This window comes from Pezoporus wallicus, unplaced genomic scaffold (genome assembly GCF_028554395.1).
Source record: "Pezoporus wallicus isolate ANWC-B61680 ecotype Strahan unplaced genomic scaffold, APGP_CSIRO_Pwel_v1 contig_1739, whole genome shotgun sequence".
NCBI classification, from domain to species: Eukaryota; Metazoa; Chordata; class Aves; order Psittaciformes; family Psittacidae; genus Pezoporus; species Pezoporus wallicus.
This window is the reverse complement of record NW_026637351.1, coordinates 1,674,836-1,702,702: the sequence shown is the minus strand read 5'-3', so window position 1 is coordinate 1,702,702 and position 27,867 is coordinate 1,674,836. Positions and strand designations below refer to the sequence as shown.

The window sequence follows — 27,867 nt, the reverse complement described above, 5'->3', positions numbered from 1 at the left end:
TGTGGTGCATTCTGGCTCTAACTGGGACACTGGGAACTGCTTTGCTGAGCAGGAAACCTTTTTAATTAATTAGTTAATTAATTAAGTTTGGGTAATCACTAAATGCTTCAGAACAGGTCAGATGCAGAGGAACTGGAGGTGTGGTGTTGCTGCTACTACTCAGCTGACGTTGCCAGGGTCCTGGCTGCTGCTGACCTGGTTCTCATAGGGACCTTGCCACTTGGGCAACCTAAATGGCAGGTTTTGGGTGTCACATCACCTCATTTTTCTCTTCATGCCAGGTTTACTGCTGCAAAAGAGCCTTTTCAGCAAGTACAGGGTTGCTGAGCAACAGAGTATTGCCTGGTGGGTTGTGGGAGGGCTGCATCTCACTGCCACACACAGGAAAGAAACAATACAGAGGAAAAATCAAACTTTTGTTGGAAGAGGAGAGTCTCCTGCTCTTCCTGAGGTCCTTGGTTGGCCCTGCCCGGGTCTTGGTGCCTACAGGGACCATATAAGACCTTGGCTGCCACACAGAGCGGCTTTGCAGGACAAGGGTGGAGGTCAGCTCAGGGTGTGGTGCAACATGATTATTCTTAATAGTGCTTTTCATTATTCACATCCAAGATAATTATTAAACTATTGCCAAGTAACCAGTACAGACTTGATATTGAACTTCTTATCACTTCAACCTCAGTTCAGGCTGGATGTGTGGATTAATAGCTAGAGTGGCTTAAAACATTTTCAATTCTTTCAAAATAAAAAATGTATCTTTTTGAATGCTACAAAACTCTTAACATTTGGGAGGATGCAATCACTTCCTTTTTAATGTGTTTTCCTCCTGATTGCGTGCTTATGAAAGAAACATCTGTTTTGAAGTGATATGCAACTGAAAATTTTTGTTCCAGTTAGATTTGTAATGGACAACTTCTGTTATACACTCTTATTCTCCCCACCCTGTTTCTTTCCCCTTTTCTCTTGCTGAAAGATGAAAGAGAGGAGAAAAAAGCAAGCAAACAAGCCCCACTGCCCAGAGTACAAATACAGACAGAAAAAGGGGCCACTGAGGTGTGGGTGGTGTGAAACACCACAGCTGAGCTGGTTGAGCATGTCTGCACTTCAATTCACTATCTGAAATGGATTTTTCGACATTTTGAACCAATTAAAATATTAAAACAGGAATAAAAATTTTTTTTTGTTTGTTTGTTTGTTTGTTTCACCAGGAAACAATTCTATTGTTTGATAAGCCTGGATGTAATTAATCAGAAGCATCAATAATCTACTCTATTAGTAATACAAGAAAATAAGTATTGTTCTGTAGCTGTAGTAATTTTTTTTTTTGATTCTCCCGACTCCATTCTTCTGCTGCACAAGAGGAAACCTCCTGTTTGGAAATCTCTGCCTTTGCATACTGGTAGGCAGCTCAAAGAAAAAGACAGCTAGAAGAAAAGCATCAGGCACTGCGGCCAACAGATAAGGGCAGTTCTAGTTTGTGTGAAGCTGAAATGTCAACAAATACTATCAGCTATTGTGGTGTTTGGAGCATTTACAGGAGATCCTGCCAAGCAGCGAAAGGTATGGAAGAGGATCCTGGATTTTGGTGCATCAGTGTCCACAGACAGTGAGATACAGGGACCTTGAGCCTAAATGAAAATGATAGAAGAAAATCGGCTGCACACCAGATCGGGGTGGGCTGGTCACTCCCTGCACAGACCATGCAGGAAAGAGGTGAGGGAGAGCTGTCTGGAAAGGGAACAAAGCTCCTTGTCAAGAAGCACTTGCCCTCTGTTGACGGTGGCCTTGCAAATACAAGTGGCAGCGGTGTGTGTGCTCCTGGACCACTCTTTTAGGAAAGCAGCTCCTTAGGTGGAGTCCAAGTCCACATGACTGCAGTTGAAACACTGGTGATTCTCTGCATTGTGATTTTCTTTAACAATACTGCAGCAGAGAAACAAAAGCATCCCTCCTAAGGAAAATAAATAAATCTTTCTATAGAGAACAGGAAGTATTTTCATGCCATACAATTTTCTGGAAAGCAAAGACTAAAATATCTATCCACAATATTTTTATTGGATATGTGCTATTGATTCTGTGTTTCAGCAGTTAAAAGGATTAAAAATAATGCAAACTTCTTTGTGTTATAACTTCAGATTTTCTAAACAAATTCCTTTGTGAGGCAGAAGCAGTACAAACAGAGTCACCTGCAATAAAAATGGTGTGGCAGGGAGACACTCTTGGAATAGGCTGGCTAATGAACCAGAGCTGCTAAAATGGTAGCCTGGTTTCTGAGACCAAAGGGAAACACATTTAAAATACAGTGTGGAAAGATTCCTTCTGAACAAGTTACCTGGTGAAGAAAAAGTCTTAAAAAAAAATAAGTCCTGAAAGAATAAAACATGACAGATGTTTGATCCAGTGGCAGTCTACTAACTTTATCAAACCACATGTTCTTTCTAGGTACCGGTTGTTCGGTCCCATTTGGTTTCTAGCCAACCTTTTGGAATCTCCAGTTAGTTATTTTTGAGTGGGAGTATGGTAATCTATTTTTTTATCAGCTGTATCATTTGAGCATCTGGATGCAAGGAGAGATCAGTTTGTGAGAAAGATGTGAAGACTGCTTTGACTGACCTTGGGAGTGGTATTGACCAATACCCAGTGTTAGGATTAGGGAATTCAAGTATGAATTTTAACAGTACAAATGCACTTTAAACAGTGACTTTTATTTTCCCATGTAACAAAGGACACAACCTATATTCTTGAATGTTCTTGTTATCATGCAACTGACACTTGCAGATGATAAAAATGGAGACATGTTTTCCACATGCATTAACAATTTTTGATATTCAGATATCAATTTCTCTTTGGCTGGGATCAGAGGTGATACAGACTGAGTGCTGTTGAATCCTGTGCAAACATGAACAGGTTTTTTAAAACTGGGCTAGCTAGAAGTATATTAATTAGAAGGAAAAATGAATCAAGACATGGAATGAATCATTTCCCCCCCCCCCCCTTCCCCCCCATCTCTTTCTTAAAACCCTGGCTTCTATTCTCTTGTGGCTATGAAACTGGAATTTTAATGTTTTGGTAATCAGACATGTGAACTAGGCCACCTTCCTTCTCTTTAGCCATTTTTTCCCACCAGCCTTCTCCTTACATATTATAAGAAAGAGCGATCAAATGAAGGGGACTCCTCCAAAGCCCCCCAGGTCTAAGAAGATTGATAGAATCTGGAAAACCTTTTTTTCATGTAAGCGTTGATATCTGGTGTCCAACAGCGTGAAGCAGTAGAGGATGTACATAAATTATATTGGTTTTGGCTTGTAGAGGGCTCAGGTACATGATTCAATGTTTTATTACATTGGAGTTTACATGTCTGGATCCAGATTTTCTAGGATAGGCACCAAATTCTCTGTTAATGAAGCAGGGTAGGTAAGTGAATCAGTTCCCTAAATGTGACTTAATCTTGGATCAGGTCCAGTCGTGAACTCAAAGATGAACAGCTTATACTGCATGAGCAGTGGTCAGCCCCAGCCTGTACAAACTCCGTAACATAGTCTGTAATACTTTGACTCCACATTAATAGGCATCTTTGAAGGCTTGTGATACGTGCGCCAGCACACTGCCAGATTAGGAGGAAAAAAAAGGCACCTCCGCACGCAGGAGATTACAGACCCATAGCAGAAAGATATCCTGTCAATGTGGGGACATACCCAGCTGCTCTTTCCCGTTCTTCCTTAATTCTGCTGTACATTAGTTATTTTCTTGTGACTTTTATCATCCTTAGAGTAAATTGGTGACTGCTTTGAAGATTCTTTTTAGAAAATGGCGTATACACACACAAACACATACACATATGCACAGATTCATGAAGGTATGTGGGCTGCCGTTCTTTACATTTCCAATTCTGGCACCAAATGAATCTGGAAGTGGAAAATCAAGAAAGGGTTAATTAATTAAAAGAAAAAAAAAACGGGGGGGGGCAAACTTTGCCTTGTTTGCACTGTTCTTACATCAGTTTCCATGGAAATAGAAGTAGAACAAGCCAAGAGCAGTGGTGTAGCCAACTTCAGCTGCTGGCTTCTACTTCATGCTTCTGTTTCCATGGAAATAGATGCCAAATCAGCAAAAAATAAGGTAACTTGTTTTAAATACCAGAGTTTTAAAGGCTTGTCCTTATTTAACCTCAGTCAGGAAGATAGCTTGTGAGGGCAGGCAGCCAGCAATGAAGTGAAAAGTTGCAATGGCTTTTTCAACTGCCGACTGCTTGTAGAGATTGAATTCAAGGGGCAGCTACTGATTTTTAGAAATATTTTGTAACTTTCTGCCATGCTGTAAATAAAATACATTTTTCTCATCTTGAATAGTCACACTAGTCTGTAGGAGGCCAAACTAACAGCTCCTTGCAAAGCAGCCATGCAGCTGGCTCATTAGACGTGTTGCCTCCAAGAGTTCAGAAAGAGCTGTGCTTTTCTTAGAATTACAGTATGCAATCTGCCCCCATCACAAAAGCAATGGTGTGTGCCTCAAAGTTTTGAGAGAGAGGTAAAGGAAGGCTATGTGGGGGAATTCCTGACAGTGTTTTACAACAAACATCCCACTTTCTTTTTTATCTAATCCGAGAAGGCAAAATTTCACTGAGATAAAAGTTGACCATAACCTATTGCTTATAGCAAAATATGGATGGAGAAGCAAGGAAATATGGACAGAGTCCAACCAAAAATATTCTGTTGTAATTTCAAGAACTGAAATTTCATCCAAAGCTCATTTTATTAAAACTGACTCAAATAGAAAGTTATGTCAAGGGTGGAGGTTGCCTTTTGATCCTTAGCTGTTACTGTGGTGGAACTGTCCGTAGGGAAGGGTATCTCTCGGTGGGAAGTTGTGTGAGGACAGAGATGAGAGTCCCATCCTCAGCCCCATTATTCATTGAGTTGCTCGTAAATTTGCATTGTTCCCAGGTATTTTCCACCTCTCTCTTCCCCCACAACCGTTTTGCTTACATGCTCTTCAGGCATCTCTTTAATAGGCTTCTAACACATCTGGGGTCAATGGATCCTGTAACTTGTGGGCTGTTTATTGGTAGCAGCATATATCTGGAACCGAGAAGTATAGGTATATGTTAAAAAGAATAAAAAATCTTAGCTGGTATTTGTGGGGAATTAAATGCAATTCTAATGAGACATTTCTTCATTTGCAGTATTGCATTTTTCCTTTTAATGACATAAAATCTGCTCTTGCAAGGGCACGTGCTTCACACATTAAGTACATTCCCTTGGGCTGCTGAGGGAGTAAATAAATGAAGAGCGCATGCCAACCTAATTTTAAAGAAGTGGATCAGGCCTGGACTGGGGCCTCACAGTTGTTCATTTTAGGCATAAGAAATGTGTGCATTTTCTGACTGATTTCTGTTGATCTTCTTTGAAGAAAACCCAAGAAACATCAAGACTTTCAAGGAATTTCCAAAAAAAAAAAATAGATTTTTTTTTTTTTTTTGCGTAAGGAACCTTTTAAAACATAGTCTTTACTTTTTTCTTTTCTACTGTACCTATTGCCTTAAAATTCAAAGAGCTTGCACTGATTGCTTTATCAGACATTTATTGCTGCTGTTGCTGCTGTGATATGATTGCTTCGTAGCTGGTTTTGAGCTTCTGGGGTACTGTTTGAAGGGGGAAACCCAGTACTGTGTTGCCTATAATTCTCATGGCATTTCACTAATATTTCCCCTGGAAAAGCTCTAGGCTCTGCTGGAATGGAAAAAATATCGGGGAAGCAATGGAAAGCCAATTCATACATTTTAATGTGGGGACAGGGGAGAACTGAGGGAGCCACTGCTCCCCAGGTACTTGTACTTAAACGCTCAATGTACCTTTTGATTCTCCATTATACAATAATTCATCATCCTTCAGGCTTGTACCAGTGCTTCCAGGCCTTCAGGTCACTTACCTGCATAAATGTCATGCCCCTCGGCTTGCAATGGTTAAATCACACAGGGAGTAAAGTAGGGGCTATTTGCCAACTCTTCTGCGAACAGCTCATAGCACCACAGCATGACTCAAGGGATCATGAGAACAAATTACAAGAATAGCAAGTTGTGGAGCCAAAACTAAGTAAGAAGTTTAAAGAAAAAAAGAAAGAGCAAGGTCTGACATGAGGTCCTTGAGGCAAAAATTACATGCCTGCACTTCTCTATGAGTTTTGTAATGTTGGCAGATCAGCCTTGCTGCACCAGGCACTGTGGAGCGTGCCTGCAGCCCTGCCCTGGGCATCTGATATGCCAGCCTGCCTGGCCGTGCTGCTGTCCCTGGTCCCCTGCCATCCCCAGGATGGATGGTGGGTGAGCACAGAGCATGGCGTGGCAGGAGGGATGGAAATGTCCAAAGAGAATACAGGATATCCTCTACTTTTCCTGTAAAGTGACTGTTCCTGGAGCAGAGACCGCTTCCATCAGGAGGGAGTATCTCATTGGTATGTGGAGCAGAAGCAACAGCAGCTGCCAGGCACTTGCTGTGGGCACGGGGTGCCACTATGCTGGGAATCTCCCTTCCCAGTTCTCAGGTCAAAAGTCACTGTATGTGAAAACATCTTCCCAGAGTCACCTGACAGTGTTGGATGGTGATTGAATTATATATAAGAACATGATCACACGCATCCCTGCGGGTACCCCACGCTGGGCAGGGAGAAGCAAGCAGGCAGGATGTGGGGCTGCTTCTACCTGCTGCGGCTGGCACTTCAGGGTGCTTCTAGCCTAGCCCCTGTGGTTGGGAAGCCAGCCTTTCTTCCTGGATCAGGTCCCAGGCTGTCACCCATCTCAGGTCAAGCTCATTGCCCTTCAGGATCCTCCTTGCTTGTCTGCTTCTCAGTGCAAGATTTTTTAGGGCAAATCAGAGTGGATGTGTATGACACTTTGCCCTGCGACAGTCCCCTCTGCAACTGAGGCAAGTATTGACAAAGCAAATGTCACCAAAGCAGCAGCACGGTTGCTTTGCTCCAAAACTCAGCCTTGACTCCTTGACTGGGATGCAACCTTTGTCCAGACATCTCACCAATGGACTTGTGAATTTTCTCAGTGTCAGCAAAAGTTTTAGGTTAATTTGAAGTCTTATTTGTTCATAAGCTGAGATCATAGGGACCGTCACAGAAAAAAGGCGTTTCATCCTTTTATTCCCCTCCTTCACCCATGAGGCTGCCTTGTGTACAGCTTGTATCATATACCTGTACAGCTTTTTAATTTTTTTATTGTTTGCACTAATGGTTTTAATTCTGGACATTTTTGCATTGGAAATGAAAGGTCTGTAGCTTTCACAGCACAGATGGGAGATAAAAGCACCATAATCACAGAGCAGGGTCTATGACACTTTTTCCAGGAAGATGCTAAAGGCATTATTTGGCATTAGCAAAGAAAGGGATAATAAGCAAATATGCAAAGAAGGCTTATTCCTGTAATTAATTTCAAAGTTGGAAGTTCCACAGTGCTTTTGTGTTCAAAAGTGACAGCACATGAGCCATCACAAAGGGGATGTATCTTAACATAAATCAGAAAGAGGGGGACATAGAAACTTGCATTTCCACTGTCTTTAAAAAGAAAAAGCTTCAGTCAGAAGTTACTGTGTATTCTGAATCTATGTGAAAAAAATACAGTTATAAACAAGTATTGACACATTACATGAAGGGCAAAAGCAGGATATAGACAAACTTGGTTTCCAGGGAGATTGGACATTGCTCTCCAGAGAAAAATAGTGTTCCAAAGTCACTTCGATAGCTTGAGGCTGTGCCTATGTTTGCAGCTGCTTTTTTGCACTAATTTCCTACAATTACTATCAGTCAGCCCCAGTGATGGTAGCAATGATGGAAGAAGAGTTCAGCAAACTTCCTCTACCTCCAATTATTTTAACACTGTTCAAAACTGGTTTTGAACAAGTCTAAATGGCTCTGCTTTAGGAATAACAGTAGCCACAGTCATCCTGGTTGCAGCCTTGCTCCCATCTGGATCTTCAGCTTTTTGACAGGTAACCTTAACATCTTGCCCTGCCATAAGATCAAAAATAAGCAAAGGAAAATGTCATTCAGAGTTCTCTATAGTTTTATCCTTTCTACCCTCAGTCCATGGCTGTTGCCCCCATCACCATGTCCACAGTTGCAATATGATTTGGTGCAAAATGCTGTGCTTGTGAAGGTATCAGCCTTGCCACAACAGGTGTGATTGGATACCTTGGATAGCTTTAACATTGCTGGTTTTACTTGGAAATAGTGGATCTTCTTAAGTCACTGATGCTGCACACAGAACCATGCATTTAATACTATTTGTTTGTTTGCTGCTTGTGTTTTTTTTGGTGGTTTTGTTTTTGGTTTTTTTTGGCAGATTTACAGTTAGGCTTTTTGGTTTAATCTGGATTGAATTGATATTGTTGGCTTTGTATCCTGGGTAGTGTTGCCTTGGCTGATGACCGGTATAGGTGAACTTAACTCTCTTTGTGTCTCCTCACAACATGAGGAATTCGTGTCCTGCACACACTTGCAAGTTCCCATTTGTGCAAGTAATTTTAGGATTGACTCTAGAAAAATCATGCCTTCAGGGCAGTGTAGCATTTATTTATTTATATGCACCACCATTCATATGCCAAAATTTTGCCTGTGCACATACACTTGCATGCTCTTTTTATAATGATTTTATACTCATTTGCTTATGAGGTTGTTTAGATCTCCTTGCTTACAATAAAATCCAGCTCTCTCTAGCTCTAGACCTTCAGCTTGTTGGCAGGTGAACTTGGTATCTTGCTGTGTAATCGGATCAAAAACACATAAAGGTAAGAAAATTGCATACCGGTTCTTCATGGCTTTATTATTTTTTCACAGTTCATTCAAGGACATTCCATTTTTTAGATCCTGCTCCTGTTGTAGGTCCCACTCTAAGGTTTCTTTGTGTATTGCAAACAAATATGTGTATAACACAGAGCTATGCACAGCAACTCAGATTATGCAGTTAGCACTCGCTGATGGCAGCGCTGATGGCAGCACTTATGGTGCACTGTATATTTATTTCCCAGTGCATGGCTAGAGTGTTTTTAAACAGCAGTTTCCTTTTCTATTACTTTGTAATTTCTATATTGTGCTTTCATTACTTGAGCTTCAACACTTTGCTCACAAGCAAGTGATGCTATTTAAATTCTCCTGGAAATACTTGTAACACATGCAGAAATTAAAAAAATATTTGCATGTCCCTTGCAGAATTCTCCTATGGAACTGCTAATGGTTTTCTTACCTCACAACTGTATGAAAATACAATGTCCTGTATTTACCATTTGAATTCACTACAGTCATTGCTTAATTCAAGACAGATGAGCTGCTCTCCTCCTTCCAATAAAATTATTTTCTCCTGATGTGTGTGGTTCAGTCTTATTCTTGAATGTAAGCTGGGAAAGCCGCCCTGTTCACTGTTGCAAGTTAGTCTTTGACCAGTGGTCCCTGTGTACATTGCTTTGGATACAGAGCAGATGCAGCAAAGGACCCACGTGGTGGGAAGCTGCCCCATCCTACAGCCGAGGAGAGCACTTGCACCAGCTGGGGAGCATCGAGCTGGAGAATGAAGTGAGGCCCCCAGGACAGGCAAGCAGGATGCAAGGGCTTGTCAGCAAGAGGGGTCTTCTCTTATGACTCAAATTGCTGCTTTCCCTTACCACAGTGTTAAAGTGCCAACATTTCTAGTTCAGATTAGCAGCTCTGCTGAATTCTCCCCAGCACCTTGTTTTTCTTTACTTTTTGTCCTTGCAAGTTATTTTGTATTTTTTGAAAGACCTTGTTCCTCAGGCTTTGTTATTTTGAAGGCAGTTTTAATTCCCTTTTATTCATTTATCTCTTCATAGAATAAAGTTTATTAACTTTGGCAGAAAAAAATGTTTTAAATTTTAAATGTACGATTTATTTTACAAGATAGCAGCAATTATTTTAAAGTTATAATAATAGATCAAAGTCATAATGAATGTCAAGTACCTGAGGCATCTCATAAAAATACAGAAGAAGACAAAGGAACAAGAGGCCTGATAGAAGAAATATAAATAGCAATTTTAAGGCTCCAGAAAATACCATTTCCCACAATATTTAGATTTAATACTAACAGACAAAACCCTCTGTTTAGAGTACAATGTAAAGACACAACAGGACACAATGTCATTCTTTTACAGCCCATGTAAGATATATAGCTCTAAAACAAAAAATCTTCAGAGTCAACTTAGTAATACAATGACTGATTTAAACTGTATGAAACATTCAAAAGAATATTAACAGATTAGTTCAAAGTAAAAAATGTAATTTTTGGCAAAGATTTACACAAATTTCATCCTTCTTTGGCAATTGTAACATTTGGCTAAATATTTTTGAAACTTCCACATTTAAAATATTTCAGTAGTTGATCAGACTGTGGAATTAATTTTTGCATAAATCTTCTTGAACCTTTTGATTGGCTTCCCAATTGTCACTGGGAATTTGTCATAAAAATTACATTAGCAAGCTTAAAATTATTGGAATGCCCCTAGAGTGAAGAGACAACTCAATTTTAATTTCTTTCTTGCATTATTCTTGCTCTTTGCCCTTCTAGAAGACAGAGCAACATTTTGGCTTGTCATAGGAAGGAGTCTGGCTTGACTACAGGCAGCTCCTGCCTATGGAGTGACCCAAAATAGACACCTGGCTCATACCCAAGCAATAGTTTCCAAGTGAACCAGCTCACAGCTCAATCTCAGCTATCTCTTACTGCCACAGACAGCATCTGCCACCTCGTTTATGCTCAGTAGCATATTTCTCCTCAAGAAGTAACACAGGCTACTTCCAGGATAAAGCATTATCCTCTGTGAATAGATTTAACATGATCTAGATCTTCAAAAGGTCTTCTGCTGTGGAGACAGACCACATTTGCTCTAAGCCCCTGGACTGTAGCTGTCCTATTCAGCCTCTGTTGGATCACTGCAAATATCTTGAAGCCCAAGTCACCCCGGTGCTGCCATGGTTGGCAGGCAGGAGGCAGTCTGTGCAGGAAGTGTGGTCCGTAGGCTCTGTGGGCTGCTCCCATCCCATTTGGAAGATCTGACATGATGCTGCAATTTATTGCCAAGGTATATAGGACTTCAAAGCAAGAAAAATAACTTAAATTCATGGTTCTTTTTGCTGTGAAAGGGAAACTGGTTCCTTATCCACTCCTCCTTCCAGACTGGGATATGACTCAGTTCCTGATAGTTTAAATATGATCAGAACCGATGTTGGATTTCTTTTGTGAGATGCGTTGTTGCTGTACCAAATGCTGAGGATAAAAATACCTTCTGCTGCAGTCTGCTGCTGCACTGGAAAACAAAAAGGACATCTTTCTTTAGATTGACTGTTACATAGCTGGAGGTAGATTGCTTTGCATCTTGACTTCAGTCAAATTTACAGTTTAGAACTTCCCATCTAATACAATCTAAAATTCTTGCAGAAAGAATGAAACATGCTTGTGCAATTTGGGTAATGGTGATACCTGGCGGATATACATCACGGGCAATGGTTTCAGAAAGACCGACTTTTTTGCTCAGCTTCAAAATGAAAAATATCACAGGGAAGCATGGGTTATTTGTGGTGCTAACAATGCATATTTTTGAGGGTCTCTGGTTTCCTGTGGTGCCTCATCCTTAATGCCCTTTGTTGTGAATGTGTTGGCACACATCCTTTTCCCAAGCCAAAAGCCACCTGGGAGTTGCAGCAGGAAGAATGTAAAGCAACATCCCACAGAATTTGAATGGTAAATTCTCAACCTATGCATGATTTGTCATATCAATCTACTAATTTGTGATAAATTACTAGTGTTTGGCAGTGCTGCAGAAGAAAAATGATTTCGTAATACATCCTAAACCTGTAACCCAAAGCATGAAAGTCTCTATTTTAAAACAAGGGAATATCTAAAGCAATATTCCTCCATATAGATTTTAAATATTTTTGAAAGCCATAGTTTTATTTTGCCTCTGACATTACCTTTAAGTGAAATGAAGAATACAAGCAAACCTGCATCTTATAGGCAAAACCCAATAATATATATATGTAAAATTAAAATCGTAATTACTCATTTTGGGTGCCTGGCTTTAAATACTCTGAAAGTTCATTGATTTTCAAATGGCTGGAACTAAGCACAGTCTAAACACCAGGTATCTCCTAAGGCATTTCAAGAAGAATACTCCAAAGCAGGGAACTTAATATGATTATTTGCTTTTGAAAATCTTGACTGGGAGTGACATTTCTGTTAGCTAGATCCCTTAACTCCAGGTAATACACTGCAGAGATGAACAGCCCTTCTGTACATATGTTCATGTCTTTTTAAATGATACTTTAAATGCTAAGTGCTTTAGCTCACTAACAATCCCCCAAATACTAGTAGTATCAACATACTAGTCCTTATATGTAGTAAACCTCAAGATGGCACTCTTGAACTACAGAGTTTTTCAGGGAAGCTGATTATGAATTTCTTCCAAGGGAAAAAAATAAAAAAGGAATTTAATGGTGAGTGTGAACGTGTGCAGGAATAACCAAAGCAAATACCAAGTAGAACAGCAATATCAGACTAGGATGTCAATGCCTATAGAGTTCACGTGGCAAAATTTACTTGAAAGCATTGATTGCAATAAAAATGATTGCTGCTAGGAAAACAGATGTTGTGAACAAATCCATAGGGTTTTGAAGCTTCATCCATTTATTTCCTTGCTCACTGTTCCTTATTCACTACTTCCTTTTCTCTCACAGAGGATGTTTTCATATTTCCTCAGAGTACCGTGAGGTTTGCCTAGGTGTAACTTGGATTTGCCTCAGTTGTGATACAGAATGCTTGTGTGTTCACTATGCCAGTGGCAATGCTCTAGAAAAGCTGTGCCTCTCGGTTCCTCCTCCCACAGGTGACTTGTGTGCATCTGAAGGTGTTGTGCCAGTACTTACAACAAAAGTCCCTGACAGCTTTGCCACATGTTTTCCTGCTTTCTCCTCATGCAGCATGGTGAAAGAGAGAAGAAGCCCTGACATCCGACCTGCCCCTCATTTGGGTGCTGTAGAGCTAACCTGCTCCTTGCCAGCCCCAAGTGAGCTCCTTGCTTTTTTCTTTTTACTTTTCACGCACTGTAGCACCATCGCCTGCATCTCCACCTGACTCCTGGATGGAAGTCCTGCTTGTGGCTGTAGAGAGGCTGCCTCAACACTACCTGGGGGTTGGACACATCTGCTATGCCATGGTTCCTGTGCAGCTATGGAGAAGCTGGCTCCAACCCCAGCACTGTGGTAGTGGTGGTAGTGAAATGCTGGCATAGGCAGCCAGACACCTCTGTTTCATGGGGTAATGAAGATCTTTCCTCAACCCAGGCTTATATATAAGCTCCCAGGCCTCCCAGAGCCTTTCTCCCTCTCTTCCTCCTCTTCCTTCTCAAGAGGAAGTTTTGTGGAAGTCAGAGATGGAACAGGAAGCAGCCATGAGGGACACTATGGATGACCATGGCTTGCAGAGACTTTTTGGCATCTTTCTCTCACAGTGATTGCTCCTCTCACAAGAGCCTTCCCTCCCTCAGCAGTTTTCCTTGGCTGTTGCTCCTCTCTATGTTGACTTTGGAGACTCACAGTCTTGGCTGTGTCTTATATGAGGTTAGGGTCATGGCTGGCAACCACCCAGCTCACCAGCCAGGCTGCTTTGCTCGCCACCCTCATAGCCACTGTGTCACTGTGTTGCAGCTGGCTGCTGAGCAGTCTTATGAAATCATCTGCTGACTCACCCTTCCCTTGCTTGCCTAAGTGAAATCATGCTTGACTTTAAAAATCACATTGCAGCATTACATGACATATTTATCCATTTCTTCCACTGCCATGAAATGCTTTGATAAGCAGCTGTGAGGTTTCTGGATTAAGATAGTGGTCTTTCCCCCCTTCCCCCCCCCCCCCCTTTTTTTTTTTGTCTCTAGCATTTGTTTCTTCTCTGCATGCTGGAATAAATCTAAATCTGTTGAATCACCAAGGTCAGTCCTGGAAATTCTGGGAACTGCCTTCTCCAGAGCTGGTACAGGTGTGTCCCAAGGTAGGCAGCTCTGTATTTTAATGGTGTCTGTGTCTCTCACATGCTGTTTCTCTCAGGTATGTTGTGCAAGCCACAGTGGTCTGTCCACTTCGAGCAGCAGACTGACACCTCTGAGGGTGTCACATCACACCAGCATCCTTTCCTGTCATTAGCCTCCATCGCAACATGGACTCACACATTAAAAATCTCTCTGGCCAAGGTTTGGTTCTTCAGTTATTATGCCTAGATCAGAGACCTTATTTACTTGCACCCTATTTTGCACAGCTGCAGCGTCCAAGCCAGGCTTTGGCAAAACAGGGAGATTAACTACCCAAGACTCTCTATCAGGCATGAGTGATGGATTTTAGAGATGGACAGACAGGGAAAAAATGAGTGGGATTTTGTTTATATTGAGTCAAAACACAAAACTTTTTTTATTTTGACTACTGAATAAGCCATTACACTGCATTTTGATAATTCCAAGTACTAGTTTTTATTCTGATTTCATTACTTTTTGATTCTGATTCATCTGACACTTTAATAACACTTTTACATCCTAAAATAGTAGGTTAATTTTTAATTGGGGAAAAAAAAAAGAAGTTGAAAGTTCTGATGTTTCCAAAATCTAAGAAAATAAACCCAAACACTTTGCTTTTTCAGAAGTAAAGCATTTCAAACTGAGTTAAAGAAAAATACTACTTCATGGTGGGTTTTTTTATTCAGGAAAAGCTATTTGCCAATTATGACATCTTATTTCTTTCATTTTGTGGTGATTATTAAAACAGTAAAGTAAGTATGCTTTGGTAAGTGATATACTACACCTTGCTTTTTCCATGCTACAGAGCTGCGAGAGCAGAGACATGGATACTTCTGGCTCTTCACAGACTGGTTGTCTCAAGGGCACTAAGAAAACCTTTTAAGCAGAACAGTCAAGAGGATACTTTCAGTCCCAGAAGTCTATGTTCTACCATCAGAGAATTTACTAGGTAACTTGGGCACTTTTATGATGTGTCTGGCAATCTAACAGCTAGCTGTTTCCAGAAAGATCTGTGCTGCCAGCCTCTGCCTTCCACAGGTCAAGTCTATAGCCACACCATCATTCCCTCTGTGCCAGCACCAACACTTGGCCAAGCCCATAGTAAGGAGGTCTGGAGAGAGAAACAGGAAAAAAAAACAAACAACCAAAAATAGTTCTACCAGAAAAAAACAGTAGCCTTCTGCCAGGTTAGTCCCCAAAATCTGCTTTTCATGGACCCTGCGAGGTACAATGCCAGTGAGGAGAACCTAACCCTGAGCAGGGCCATCCTGAGCAGCAGTACCCCAAGAGGCAGCAACACCATGGAGAGAGGGGACAGTTTCAGACTTGGTTTTGTGCCTCTCCTTTGCCTTTTGCAGTGCTGCATTTCCCATTTTCCTGTTGCTTTCTTATGTAATTTGAATTGTTTTGGGTGCTTGGCCATGTGACATCTTTGTATCTCTATAGTGTTTTCTAAAGCATAAGTAGATCCTCAAAAGCATTAAAAAACTGTGGAGTACTCATGCAAAGATACAGCTCATCAGTTCAGATTGTTGACTTTTGAGGAAGGCTGAAGATTTCTTCTTTATTTTTAGAATGCTACAAATAAAGGCGTTTAACAGTCTTCCAAGTGAAAAGCATCATTTTTCTATCACTCCTGTTACACTGGTCATTTCCAGATCTTGCGTATGTACGTATCCCCACATTTCTACCTGTTGTGAATAAATTCTGGGTTTTTCCATGCATAATATTGCCAAGAAATGCAAACACTCTTTGAGCTTTGACACTAGAAATTTTTTCTTTCACTAGCTGCAAGATGAAAACTAATGCTCCCCTCCGCCTTAGCCTGGAATACTGATTTGCAGAATTTCTCACTGGAAGACATGGTAGGTATTTTTAAATCTTTCTTCCTCTTTAATGTGAAGAACTATCTCTGGGAAAATTTGAAAGATCAGGTCCACGGTCATCGTTTAGCCAAACTGCGTAATTCTGAGGCCTTTTAATCTTTTCTCATAAATCAATCCTCCAATCCCCTTAGTCGTATTTGTTGCTCATCTCTGAATTCCTTCCAATTTTGCAATTTACATTATAATTAGGGCTTAGTGAAACTGATGAGAAAGTGATTTTTGGGACTGACTTTTATGCTGTTTGTAAATATTCAAATCTTGCTTTCCACAGGATCATGAGGGCCCCTGACATGCGTGACAATGGCAGGGGCCTGAGTCACTCCCATTCCTGGGGCAAGGGCATGTTTTCCCAGATTCTCCCACTGTGTCTTGCCACTAATTAGTATTCATTATCCCACTGATATCCCTGGAACTGTAACTGCCTACGGCGCAACTCATAGTGAATAAGGACAGGAGGATCTGCCCCAGCCTGCACCTAGTATCACTAAATCACTACCTGATTTTACTCAAGGTGAGCAGTGCTAGGCAGCAAGCAGGGCGATGGGTTGTAACTGGACTGTTTGGGGGAACATAAGGCAGAAGGCAGAGATGTTCACTGAATAAATGGCTGTGGTGGTGGAAGACATTGCTGGGGAAAACACCCTTCCTCTGGTGTTTTTGTTGGCAATTGCATGCTCTGCAGGCAGCTGGGACAAATGTTGAAGCTAGAGCCTATACCCTGCAATTGCTGCCCTGCGCCTCCCTTTGCTCTCAGAACTGCTGGGGTGCTGCTCACTCACGGTCCCTGTAACCACTGTCGGGAAGAATGCTTATGCAAATCCCGTGGGACTGAAGGTGGTTTGAAGATGGGAAACCTGAAGAAGATGTACAATGGGCAGAAGAGCAGTCACTGTCACTGCAACCACCTTCCCTGCCTCTGCTGGCTTGCTGCAGGAACATCTGCCCATGGGCAGACCTCTCCCCCACACTGCACATGGAGCAGATGAGAGAGCACACATGATCCTTCGTGCTGGGAGAAGAATGTGGTCATCATAAACTTTCTCAGCCAGCACAACTTTTTTTACATCCATATGTAAAGGGGTGACTCAGGGTAAAGCCATCTGTGAGCCTTTGTAGAAGAAGCCTGTGTAGAGAGTCCTTGCTGTACCTCTCAGATCAGCTGCCGTCTATGCCTCTCAAGGACCCAGAACTGATTTCTGATTCCATTTTTCTACCTGAAGTTTTCCTTCTCTTATGTTATGTCTGCAAAAATTTGGTATCTGCCCCACTGGCAACAAATAGAAGGCTCCTGTGAGAGTCTTAGCTCAAATGCAAGCTACAGAACAACAATAAGAAAATAAATAACTGAATTCCTGCCTGCCTTTTCTACGCCCATAGACGTAATAGCCGTATTGTCATTTTGGTTCTGCTTCCTCTGAGTGCACGTATAAGAAGCTACCAATGTATGTTTCTAGTCTCAGTCACACAAGTCGAAGAAAATTAATACTTTCATGTGTCCTCTGCTCACTTGAAATGTTTAAAGATTCTTGTAGGGAAATATCTCATATTGCTGTTATAGCATTGCTTTACAATAATGTTCTGCTATATTATAGTACCCTTTTCCTTACAGCATGGATGCTAGAACCAAAAGCAGAATGAATGCTTCCATGTAAACATAAAGTAGGAGACAGTGCACTCTCCAATAAGCCAGCAGTACCAGTGAGGGAAAGCAGCATCATTATTCTGCAAACAGGAACACAGAGAGGTGCAACTCATCCCACTGCTGTTGCACAGGAACCAGGCACAGGGAGGTTCTGCAGCTGAATCATTCCCAGCTACTTGACTAGAACTCAAGTAAAAATACTTTCTCATGCATCATGTGCAGCCCAGTCCTCTCAACCTTCTTGAGCAAAAGAGTCATCAAATTCACTAATTGATGTGTCAAATTAGGACTGGGTGGCTGTTTCTGTGCCATGCTGTCAGGTGAAGACCAACAAGTATATATGCTGTCCCAGTGTATCACCATGGCAACTAAAAATTATAGTCAGGAACACTGTTCCTTGTTTTTATCATGGCCTTCAGGTTCTACTTAGTGCTAACACAGCCAATTGTTTCACTATTCAAGTATGGATAGTGACACATTCTGAATATATGAAGCCAAAGAGCTTTTCTCATTTATCTTTCTTAAGTCAGACCCAGAAGATAAACAAGAAAAAGAAAAAAAAATCCACTCTTAATAAAGTGGACCCCAAATATTCTGCAACTCTACAGCAAAGAGGACTTTGTCCAAGATTTTAAATGTAACTGTTAATTTTGTATGATGAACTTGCCTCATATTGGATTTCCAGGAATCCACCCACTGTAGGAGAAGATCAGGCTAGAGAACCTGAAAGGTGCACATGGTACCTGATGAGATGCACCCATGGATCCTGAGAGAACCAGCAGATGAAGTGGCTAAGCCACTATTCATCATATTCCTGGAAGAAAGAAAATGTCACTCTTATCTTCAAGAAAGACAAGAAAGAGGATCCAGGGAACTACAGGCCAGTCCACCTCCCCTCCATCCATGGGGAAGTGAGGGAACCAATAATCTTGGAAAACACTTCTAGACATACAAAGGATAAGGTGACTAGAAGTAGCTGGTGTGGATTTATGAAGAAGTCATGTTTGACCAATCTGATGATGAGATGCCTGGCTTGGTGGATGAGATGAAAGCTGTGGATATTTCCTGTTTTGGCTTTAATAAGGCTATCCATACTGTCTTCCATAATGTCTTTATTGACAAACTGATGAAGTACAGACTAGATAAATGGTTGGTATTGTAGACTGAAAACTGTTTTCTCTGATCCACTGAAAGAGTTGTGATCAGCTTTACAAAGTTGAGCTGCATGAGAGTCACTGGTGGTGTACCCAGGGGTCAATACTGGCACCACTACTGTTAAACATTTTCATTAATGACTTGGATGCTGCGATGCAAGCTTACAGGTGATACAAAGCTGGATGCAAACTTACAGGTGATACAAAACTGGGAGGAGAGGCTGACACTCCAAATGGTTGTAGTGCCTTTCGGAGTGACCTCAACAGACTGGAGAAATGAGCGTACAGGAACTTTGTGAAGTTCAAAGTGGGGAAAAGGCAATTCCTGCACATGGGGAGGAACAACACCAAGCACCAGTATGTGCTGGGGGCTGCACATCTGGGAAGTAGCTTGGTAGAAAATGACCTGGAAGTTCTGTTGAACACCAACTTGGATACAAGTTAGGAAATTGCCTTTGTGATAAGACCAAACAACCTCCTAGGCTGCATTAGGCAGAACATCACCAGAAAGTGACCATTCCCTTCTACTCAGGACTGGTGACACATCTAGAGTCCAGTATTGGGCTCCCCAGTACAAGAAAGACATGGACATACTGGAGCAAGTCCAACAAAGGGGCGTGAGGATGATTAAATGATTCTCAGAATTTCTACTACAAGGAAAGGCTGAGAGAGCTGGCATTGTTCAGTCTGGAGCAGAGAAGACTTGGGGAATATTATCATTGTCTAGAAAAACCTGATGGGATGGTTCAAAGGCTCTTCCCAGTGGTGCCCAATGACAGGATGAGAGGCAGTGGGAGCAAACTGAAATACAGGAAATTTCATTTAAACATAGGAGAAAAAATTGTCTTACTCTTAAGTGTGACTGAACACTGGAACAATTTACTCAGGTAAGTTGTGGAGTCTCCATCCTTGGAGATATTCAAAACCTGACTGGAATAGCCCTGAATAAACTGCTGTAGTTCATCCTGCTTTGAGCAGGGGGTTAGACTAAATGATCTCCAAAAGTTCCTTCTGTTTCAACAGTCCTGTGATTCTGTGATAGGACAGGAGAATGGTCTTACAAACTTCACAGTACTCCTTCAACCTAATTTTCTTTATCCAGCAAGTCTACTGTTTTCACTGTGATATGTGTTTTTGCTTTTATTAATTAAACTATTATCACCATTTATTAGATTAGTGATAGCAGGAGTAGGCCTGGAAGACAACAGTTGGAAAGGATTCCCCAGATATCGGTGATTATTTGATTTGGATCATATTTTTAGTGTGCTGGGTATAAGGCCTGTAATACTCCAGAAGTGAAGCTTATATGTGAGCCTCAGCCCAGCAATTTCTGCTGGGATTGTGATGGACCACTTTTTCATCTTGCTCATCATTGTTTAGATGTATCTTGAAAGTGATGCTTTCCCTTCATGGTGACAGAGTCAAGCCTGATACAGGGTGAGCAAACAGCTCTGCATCCAGAAGTGAGTCATCATTGGTCTCCGGCTGATTTTATCATCCTCTCTGCTACGAGAGCTGTTTCTCTCACCTGATTCAGGCAAAACAAGCTGCAGGTGTAAAACCCAATGGTTCAAGCACTCCCAGGTTTTTATGATGAGGTGGTGAAGAAGCCTTCAGATGACCTGTTCTACTGGCAGGTCAGAGGGGCTGGAGCTTTTGACTAGTAGTGATAAGCAGCTAGGGATAGGTTGAGGGGCAGTGGTGTCTTCCAAGACCCCTAAACAGAATATATTCAGACCTGCAGTGCAAATTCCTCCTATATTATTCTCTGTAACTTTTTCCACCAAAATAGAATTTAATCTCTACACAAGAGGCAGAAGCTTATAAAGATCCTCCCTCAATAAGGTAGTCAAAATGACGACTGCAAAGTTAAAATTTCAGTATTTTAAGTTCTATATCAGTTCCTTCTGACCTTCAGTAGAAAGACTGGAATGCACAAAGCCGCTTTCCAGTGTTTTGATTTAAACAGGTGATTTAGGATAAAGAAAATATGAGCTGGTAAATTGCTCATCTATTTTGTTACTTTTTTCCAAGGACTAGTATTAGAACTGGTACTTCCTGGACTGAACCAGAATGCTGTGTTAACAGCTGCAAAATTACTGGAAACAACTTTGGAAATAACCCATATATGCCAATTTGCTGTAGCTGTGCTTTTCTCCTGAGGAGAAAACCTTAATCTCTAGAAACTGTTTTCATTTAACAGCACAGACAAGGTTCCAGCTGCTGTGACTGGGAAGGAAAACCTCAAAAATGAGAAATTAGGGTAAGCAAGGCAGATACGAACGTGCAGACAGCCTGGGACCATGACATGTGAAGTGACCCATTCACCTCACTGAGATATTCATTCAGCATGTTCCTGGCGCTAATACTGAAAACTCAGTGTTAATCATTGTGATGTTTCTGTAAGAGAGGAAGAGGATAATGCCAGATATCCCCATTTCAATACCAGACACATCTTTTTTTTTGTTGTCTTGAGTAAGTAACATCTAGGAAGAGCCCTGATGTATTACCCTGCTGTGCTTCTTTCAGGGTCAGGAAGAGACAGAGCCCAAGAAGCCTGAGGTGCACCTTGATATTCAAGAAGAGCAGATCTATGGTCCCAGCTGGGTTTTGTCGTGGTTTAAACCCTAGCCAGACAGCTTGTTCACACACTCCCAGTGAGTGGTGCCAGGCTGAGAGCAATAGAGCCCCCCCCCCCCCGGGGCTCTCCCCTTCCCCGCTCCCGAAGGAACAGGGAGGAGGATCAAAAGAGTGCAGCTCCCATGGGTTGAGACAAGAACAGTCCAGCAACCAATGTACAACACAAATCACCACCGCTACCACCAACGACAACAATGATAAGAGAAAATAACAAGGGAAGAGAATACAACACCACCAGCCAAGAAACGAGTCCCACCTGGAAGCCCGTGTCCTTCCGGGTAACTCCCAGTTCCCCCCCACCCCGGGCATGACGTGCTGTGGTATGGAATACCTCCCTGGCTAGCCTGGGTCAGGCACCCTGTCTCTGCTTCCTCCCGGCTTCCCCTCCTCCCTGGCAGAGCATGAGCCTCACAAAGTCCTTGGTCAGGGTAAACATCACTTAGCAGCAACCGAAAACATCGGTATCACCAGCACTGTTCCCAGGCTGGAAGTCAAAACACAGCGCTGCACCAGCTAACACAAAGGAAAAACATGACTGCTACTGCTGAAACCAGGACAGTTTTCGTAGGATATTATGGTTGAGTATGTCTTATAACCCCTCTGTCTCCACCTTTCTGGGCAGAACTGCCCCTCTCAGATCAGCTACTCAGTAGATCAGCTTAGCTATAATATCAAACCACAAAAGAGAGATCTGAGCAGCCTAAAACATAACATGACAGTATTTTTGTCAGGTGAACTGTCTACTGCAAATGATGCTTCACATTGGCACCCTCAGCTGGAAGCCAGTGGTAGGAATGATACACAGTGTTTGAACATACCAAATATTGAAGCCTTTGAAATCATAAAATCATAGAATAGTTAGGGTTGGAAAGGACCTTAAGATCATCAAGTTCCGACCCCCCTGCCATGGGCAAGGACACCTTGCACTAAACCATGTCATCCAAAACTCCATCCAACCTGGCCTTGAACACTGAGATGGTCTTGATAAGCCCCTGGCCAGCAGCTCAGACTGTAGAATCACAGAATGGTTGAGGTTGTATGGGACCTCTCTAGGTCACCTGGTCCAGCCACTCCTATCCAAGCAGAGCCTCCATGCTATATCAGCTTGTCTATGAGAATCTTTCGTGAGAGTGTCAAATGCCTTACTGAAGTCTACGCTGACAACATACACTGCTCTCATCTATCAAGCCAGCTGTTTCATTATAGAAGTTTCTTAAGTTGGTCAACCATGCCTTCCCCTTGATGAAGCCATGCTGACTACTTCTGATGACTTTCTTGTCCTCCATGTGCCTGGAAACAGTGTACAGAACTGCCTGCCTCAAGGTTGGAGGTGTGGCTGGGTCCTCCTTCTTGCACAGGTAAATAGTTGCTCAGATTTGTAGATACTCAACTTCAGCCATTTTTAGGCTTATAAACAAAGCCTAAAATGGCAATATTTTTAACTGTTTTCACTGAGAACAGAAAGGACTAAGCCATGTCCACCAAACCAGTCTGTGACGTGTATCTAGCATCTCCCCAGCACATCAGGGTGCTAAGAGGTACATGCATTCAGCACTCTGTTACCTGGTGAAGCTTGCAGTACACAGAGCATGGGAAGTGGAAGCACAGAGCAGTGAAGTGGTTTCCACAAAGTCATGTTAGAGGGTCAGTAGAAATGTTGCAGAAGGATCTCAGTGACTGAAAACACTTTGTCACTAAGCAAGAATTTAATCAGTTTTGTTTTTTTTTTTTTTCCTGTGTGGTACAAAGACACTAATGATGAAGGAATTGGCTCAAAACCAGCTTTTCAGCTGTGGGAGACCAGTCCTCTAATTGTGCTTGTAGTGCTGCTGACAGGTACTGTGCTGTGCCCTGCGTCTCTTGCCTCACTCTCAATTAGCCCAAACTAAAAGAATAGGAGAGAGCTTAAGAGTTACAAGGGGGATTAGAAAAAAATATCCTTATTGTGAGTGTAGGAAATATTCGAAGTGAAACTTCCTTGGGAGAGACCGCTGTTAAAGATTTGATGTTGGAAGGACTTCCATACTCCATACACAAGAGTGTGGTGTATGTTCAGGGGGTGTGAGGTTCTTATGTCAGCTTCAGTTCAGAGCATCAGCTGCCACACCTGGGACATTCCTGGGCTTTTTCTTAACAGCTCCTGCAAGCTGAGCTTGACTGATAGCACCATTAGGAATGGAGGGCCCAATAGACCAAAAACTGCTTGCAAACTTTTGCATTCAAATATGAAAGCGGAAGAGAACCCTTGCTCTGTCAATGCTTTTTCCTCAGTTATTCCCAGCTATTTCACCACATCTTCTCACATTTTTTCTCTAACAAACAGACCTCTTTCTGATGGCAAATTGTTCTTTTCTGCCCTTCAGACAGAGCATTTATCATAGATGTTATTACCATGTCTCCTGGAATCTTTCCATCTGAAGACATGCTTGTTACAAACACTGTCACAGGCTACAAAATGTATCTGAAAGAAAGATTGACATTTTCTTTTATATACCATTCTTTGTAGGCAGGTTTTTTTTCTCCACACGCTGCTTAGCTTTCTTACTAGGTCAGATCACCCATGTCTAAAGACTGGTGCTGGCTCCTGGCACCAGCCAGTCGCTTCCCTGTCAGAGGACCCTGGGAGCTTCTTCCCCCTGCCCTAGGCTATTGTGCAGTTAGGCAGTTATGCAGTTCCAAGCAGACCGGAGCATCTGAGCCTGCGCAGAGCAGGGTGCTACTGATGGTGGAGAAGCAACTGGTATTGAAATGGCAGATTGAAAGCAAGAGGCGAACTTCTTTCTCTCCTGCTGTCTTGTTTTCTTTTAGTTCTTTTAGTTTGCTGTGAAGCAAATCAAGAGAGGGAGTAGCAGAGAATCATCTGAACAAACAGAGCCCAATATTTGATTTGGATGATAACAGTGAAAATACCTTATCTTGCTTTAGTGGCCAAGTGACCAACCCCTGCTGCTCAGCCTTCTGTGCACTACAGGCTGGTCACAATATGCTGGTGCGCTCAAAGTCACCAGAAAGGTCTCACCCTTGCAGCTGCCTTTGAGAAGAGCTCCAGCAGGGGAGAGGATGAGTGTGTGCATGTTTGCCTGCAAGCAAAGGAATGAGCCTTGAAGGAGCACTCCTGCAGTGAACAGGGGAGTTTCTATTTCTGGCATAAAGTTTGAATTCTTCGCCAAAGCTTGTCACCACCGTCCAAAGCACTGGTCTGCTCTCCCTCCCATGCTGGTATTTGGCTCCTGCCTTTTTTCCTCAGCTGCTGAGAAGCTCCCCTTGACTTTGGCAAAGAAAAGGAGGTCCTGGCCTGGGGCTCGGCGCCCTCCTGAGCTGGAAGGGAAGATGCTCAGGTGTCCAGGGTGCATTGGAATGGTCTCCCCTGCTGCTACATGACCTACTGCAGGGCTTCTTGACTCCCATGGGGATATGGACACCTCCTTGGATGTTTAAACACTGCATGCTGCACTGGCAAGGACTGCCATCTGATTAACTGCTCTCAGCAGCGCCTGTCCAAGAGGTGCAGATGCTGCCTGGGAGAGCAATAGATGCACTCAGGAAAGCAAAGGCTGAAGTTGCTGCTCAACCCTTGGAGTCAGGAGTCCGGTGGATTAGGGAGCCAGTTTGAGCTCTGCAAAGAAGAAGCAACTACTTTCAGTGTTTAAAATGTACTTAACCTAAGAAGCAGATGTAGACTGTTCTGAATTAGCCTGAGATTTGGGATGAGTTCTGTTTTTTTTTTCTTTAAAGTAGGAGCTACCATAAGGTAGGGTAAGTTACAGTGTATGTACACTTTGTTTCTCTTATAAAGGAATATATATGGCCTTAGAAAATGAATATATTTTGTATTAGTTAATTAGGTAGTATTCTTCCCTTTAATGTATGTTTTCTTAACCTTTAACCCTGCTACATTAAGGTATTGAGGTTAGCTATTTCAAAAGGTACATATGCACATATATGCATGCATAGATATGGACATATGCTGTCTCCTTTTTTACTTTCCTCATTTGATGATATTACAGTTACTCTGAATGAAATCCTTTAGGAGACATTCCAGGAGAAATGAAGATGTTTCAATCAAACCGAAAAGCAAATGCAAAGAACATTTTGAGCAGAGTGGAGTTGTGTAGAAACAATTATTTTCCTTCGTACATGTATCTCGGAAAAACTGATGTACGCTCTTCTCCATTCAGGGATTAAGTTTTGAAGCACTATTTTGAAGTTGCATGTTGTTAGGGGGTTTTGTTTGTTTGGGGTTTTGTTATGTTTTATTTTGTTGTTGTTTTTTTTTAATGGGGAAGATGTATTCCTCACAGAAAATTTTCAGAGGAGCAATCAATATACAAAATGAATTATCTGTTGTTGGATCTGAACTGCATATCTGTACACAGGGTGTTTTTGTACTCTAGGGTACTCTGAAAGCATCGTGGCTGAATCATAATAAACAATGGATTCCCTTATCAAAAAAACACACATACCCACAAATATTTCACTCCATTTTCAATGTCTTTGACAACATAACATTTAAATACCTGAAGCAATTTATAAAGTATTTATAATACAGAATCCATAGCCAGACTACTAGAATTTAAATATCTAAGTCTTTAAGAGATGGACAAAACCAGGTATAGGTTGCATAAATGCTCCATTATCTTTGCTTTCTTTGCATTCAGGAAGAATTAATAAAAACATCCCCTGCTATCTGCTATATCCCCACCTATAATGTATGCTTGCAAATGCTTTCATTGTGAACATTGTTACAGGGGTTAAATTTTCGTATATGCATGCCAATCTCTTCTCTCCTCCCCAGACTGCATTCTTGCTCCTGCTTAGGTAACAGGTCTGCCCAGCTGATGGAGGACTACTTCTCGGATGCTCACCCTTGTGAGGATGGGTATGGTAGAACTGGAGAGCACTGTCTTCATTTGCACCCAGTGAAGGCTGGTGGAGGTCATCACTTCCACCAAAAAGCTAGGCTGGATCTCATCTGCCTGCACAGAGCAAATGGGAAAGACTGGGGACCCTGGTGGGTTCCTGCTGTTCCCTTAGCCAGAGCTTGCTGCGCAGTTACACTCCTACCCCCTCTATACTGTTAATCAAATAACAATACTACCTCCTAATAGTTGGTGTTGAATCCTGCTGAATAATTTTTCCAAGATATACAAGGAAAAGGCTTCTGTCATGATGAAAAGCTCAGTTCTTTAAAGCATACTCAATTAAATCAGGTTGCTGGCCAGGAATGCGTATTTCTGTGCTGCAAACTCCACTCATCTTTACAGCTCTGTCTTGACATGGGAACCTCTTAATTTTGATCTTGTTAAAAGAGTTTACTTACTCAGTTCAGAGGTGCAGAATAGGCACGCCTGTGATGTGTAAGGGTACAAACACTTGCTGCTTGTTGTGTGTCTAAATCTTACCTAGGCATAAGCTTTTTGCTTAAATCTGAAATTTCACATTTCAAAGCACAGTCTTTTGTAAAGTAGAGGGAACTGAAACTGTTAAACTTGCAATATGGAAGCTGTTAAATCTACAGGGAATGTATGTCTCTCGTTTGCATTCGCAGATTTAGAGATAGTCCTCAAAAGGGAACTGGATTGAACCAAAGAGGATGGTAGCTGTGCCTAGAGATCCCCACAGCAAAGAGCTCTGTACCAACACTTGTTAATTGAAAGTCCTTAGAGACACAATTTAAGCAGGCAGAGAGAAATGAAATACTTTTCCTGAGATGTTAACAAACTGCGATGGCAGAGCCAGGCTTTAATCCCAGCCTTTGTGACTTCTAGTCCAGTGTCCTACGATGTGTCACACTGCCCCCTAACACTTGTGGAATGCATTTCTTTCTGTATCTCCCTCTTGTCTACACAGACGCACCTGCATATGAGTTCTCTGTATAGCTGGATAATTTTCTGAACACTTACTAATTTATCGTACATACCACATTCCAAACAATGTGAATATTTTAAATACTTCATTTTAAATGCTACCTGCTTATTTTTCTCCTTTAGAAATATCCAGAATGTTGCACTTTTCTTTCCCATTTTGGAAAGGAATCCTTTCTTGCCTGCACAGAAAGAGGCAGCAATATTGAAATATCCACAAAGACAGTTTGTCCCTGGACTGTTCTTGCAGGCATTTGTGCTGAAGAGATGTTAACACAAGCCACATTTTACGTGAAATATATTCCCATTGCTCAGGGTTCTTCTGCTTGATGCTGGCAATGCTGCAGCTTCCCACACTTCCCAGCTCTCCAAGGAACCCTACAGTAGAAATAAGGAAGCCAGGACTTAATATTTAGACATATATATATATATTAAAGCAAAAGAAATAACACTTTAAGGTTTTCTTGCAGCACAGGAGGGGGGAAATGGTAAAGATTTACTTTGGGACCACTTTAATTCAACTTTTTAAGTCCTGTGTAGCTACAGTAGTCTTTCCTTGTGGCAAGGACCCAAGCAGGTGGGTGCTGACCCCCACCACTGTGTTATCCTCAGTGCAGA

General features: G+C 41.9%; 2 long non-coding RNA genes across 3 annotated transcripts; one reads left to right on the top strand and one right to left on the bottom strand.

Annotated features, from left to right (window-relative positions):
- Nucleotides 1–10,968: 10,968 nt before the first annotated feature.
- Nucleotides 10,969–27,524, bottom strand: LOC130596957 (uncharacterized). Its single transcript, XR_008971652.1, has 3 exons — nucleotides 27,355–27,524; nucleotides 15,010–15,174; nucleotides 10,969–11,312 (listed from the first exon to the last, which is right to left on the bottom strand). It is a non-coding gene; the product is annotated as an uncharacterized LOC130596957 (long non-coding RNA).
- On the top strand, nucleotides 20,414–25,600 carry LOC130596956 (uncharacterized). Of its 2 annotated transcripts, XR_008971650.1 has the most exons (4): nucleotides 20,414–20,590; nucleotides 20,949–21,008; nucleotides 22,693–22,743; nucleotides 25,393–25,600. It is a non-coding gene; the product is annotated as an uncharacterized LOC130596956 (long non-coding RNA). The 2 variants fall into 2 exon arrangements; XR_008971651.1 differs by lacking the exon at nucleotides 22,693–22,743.
- Nucleotides 27,525–27,867: the final 343 nt, after the last annotated feature.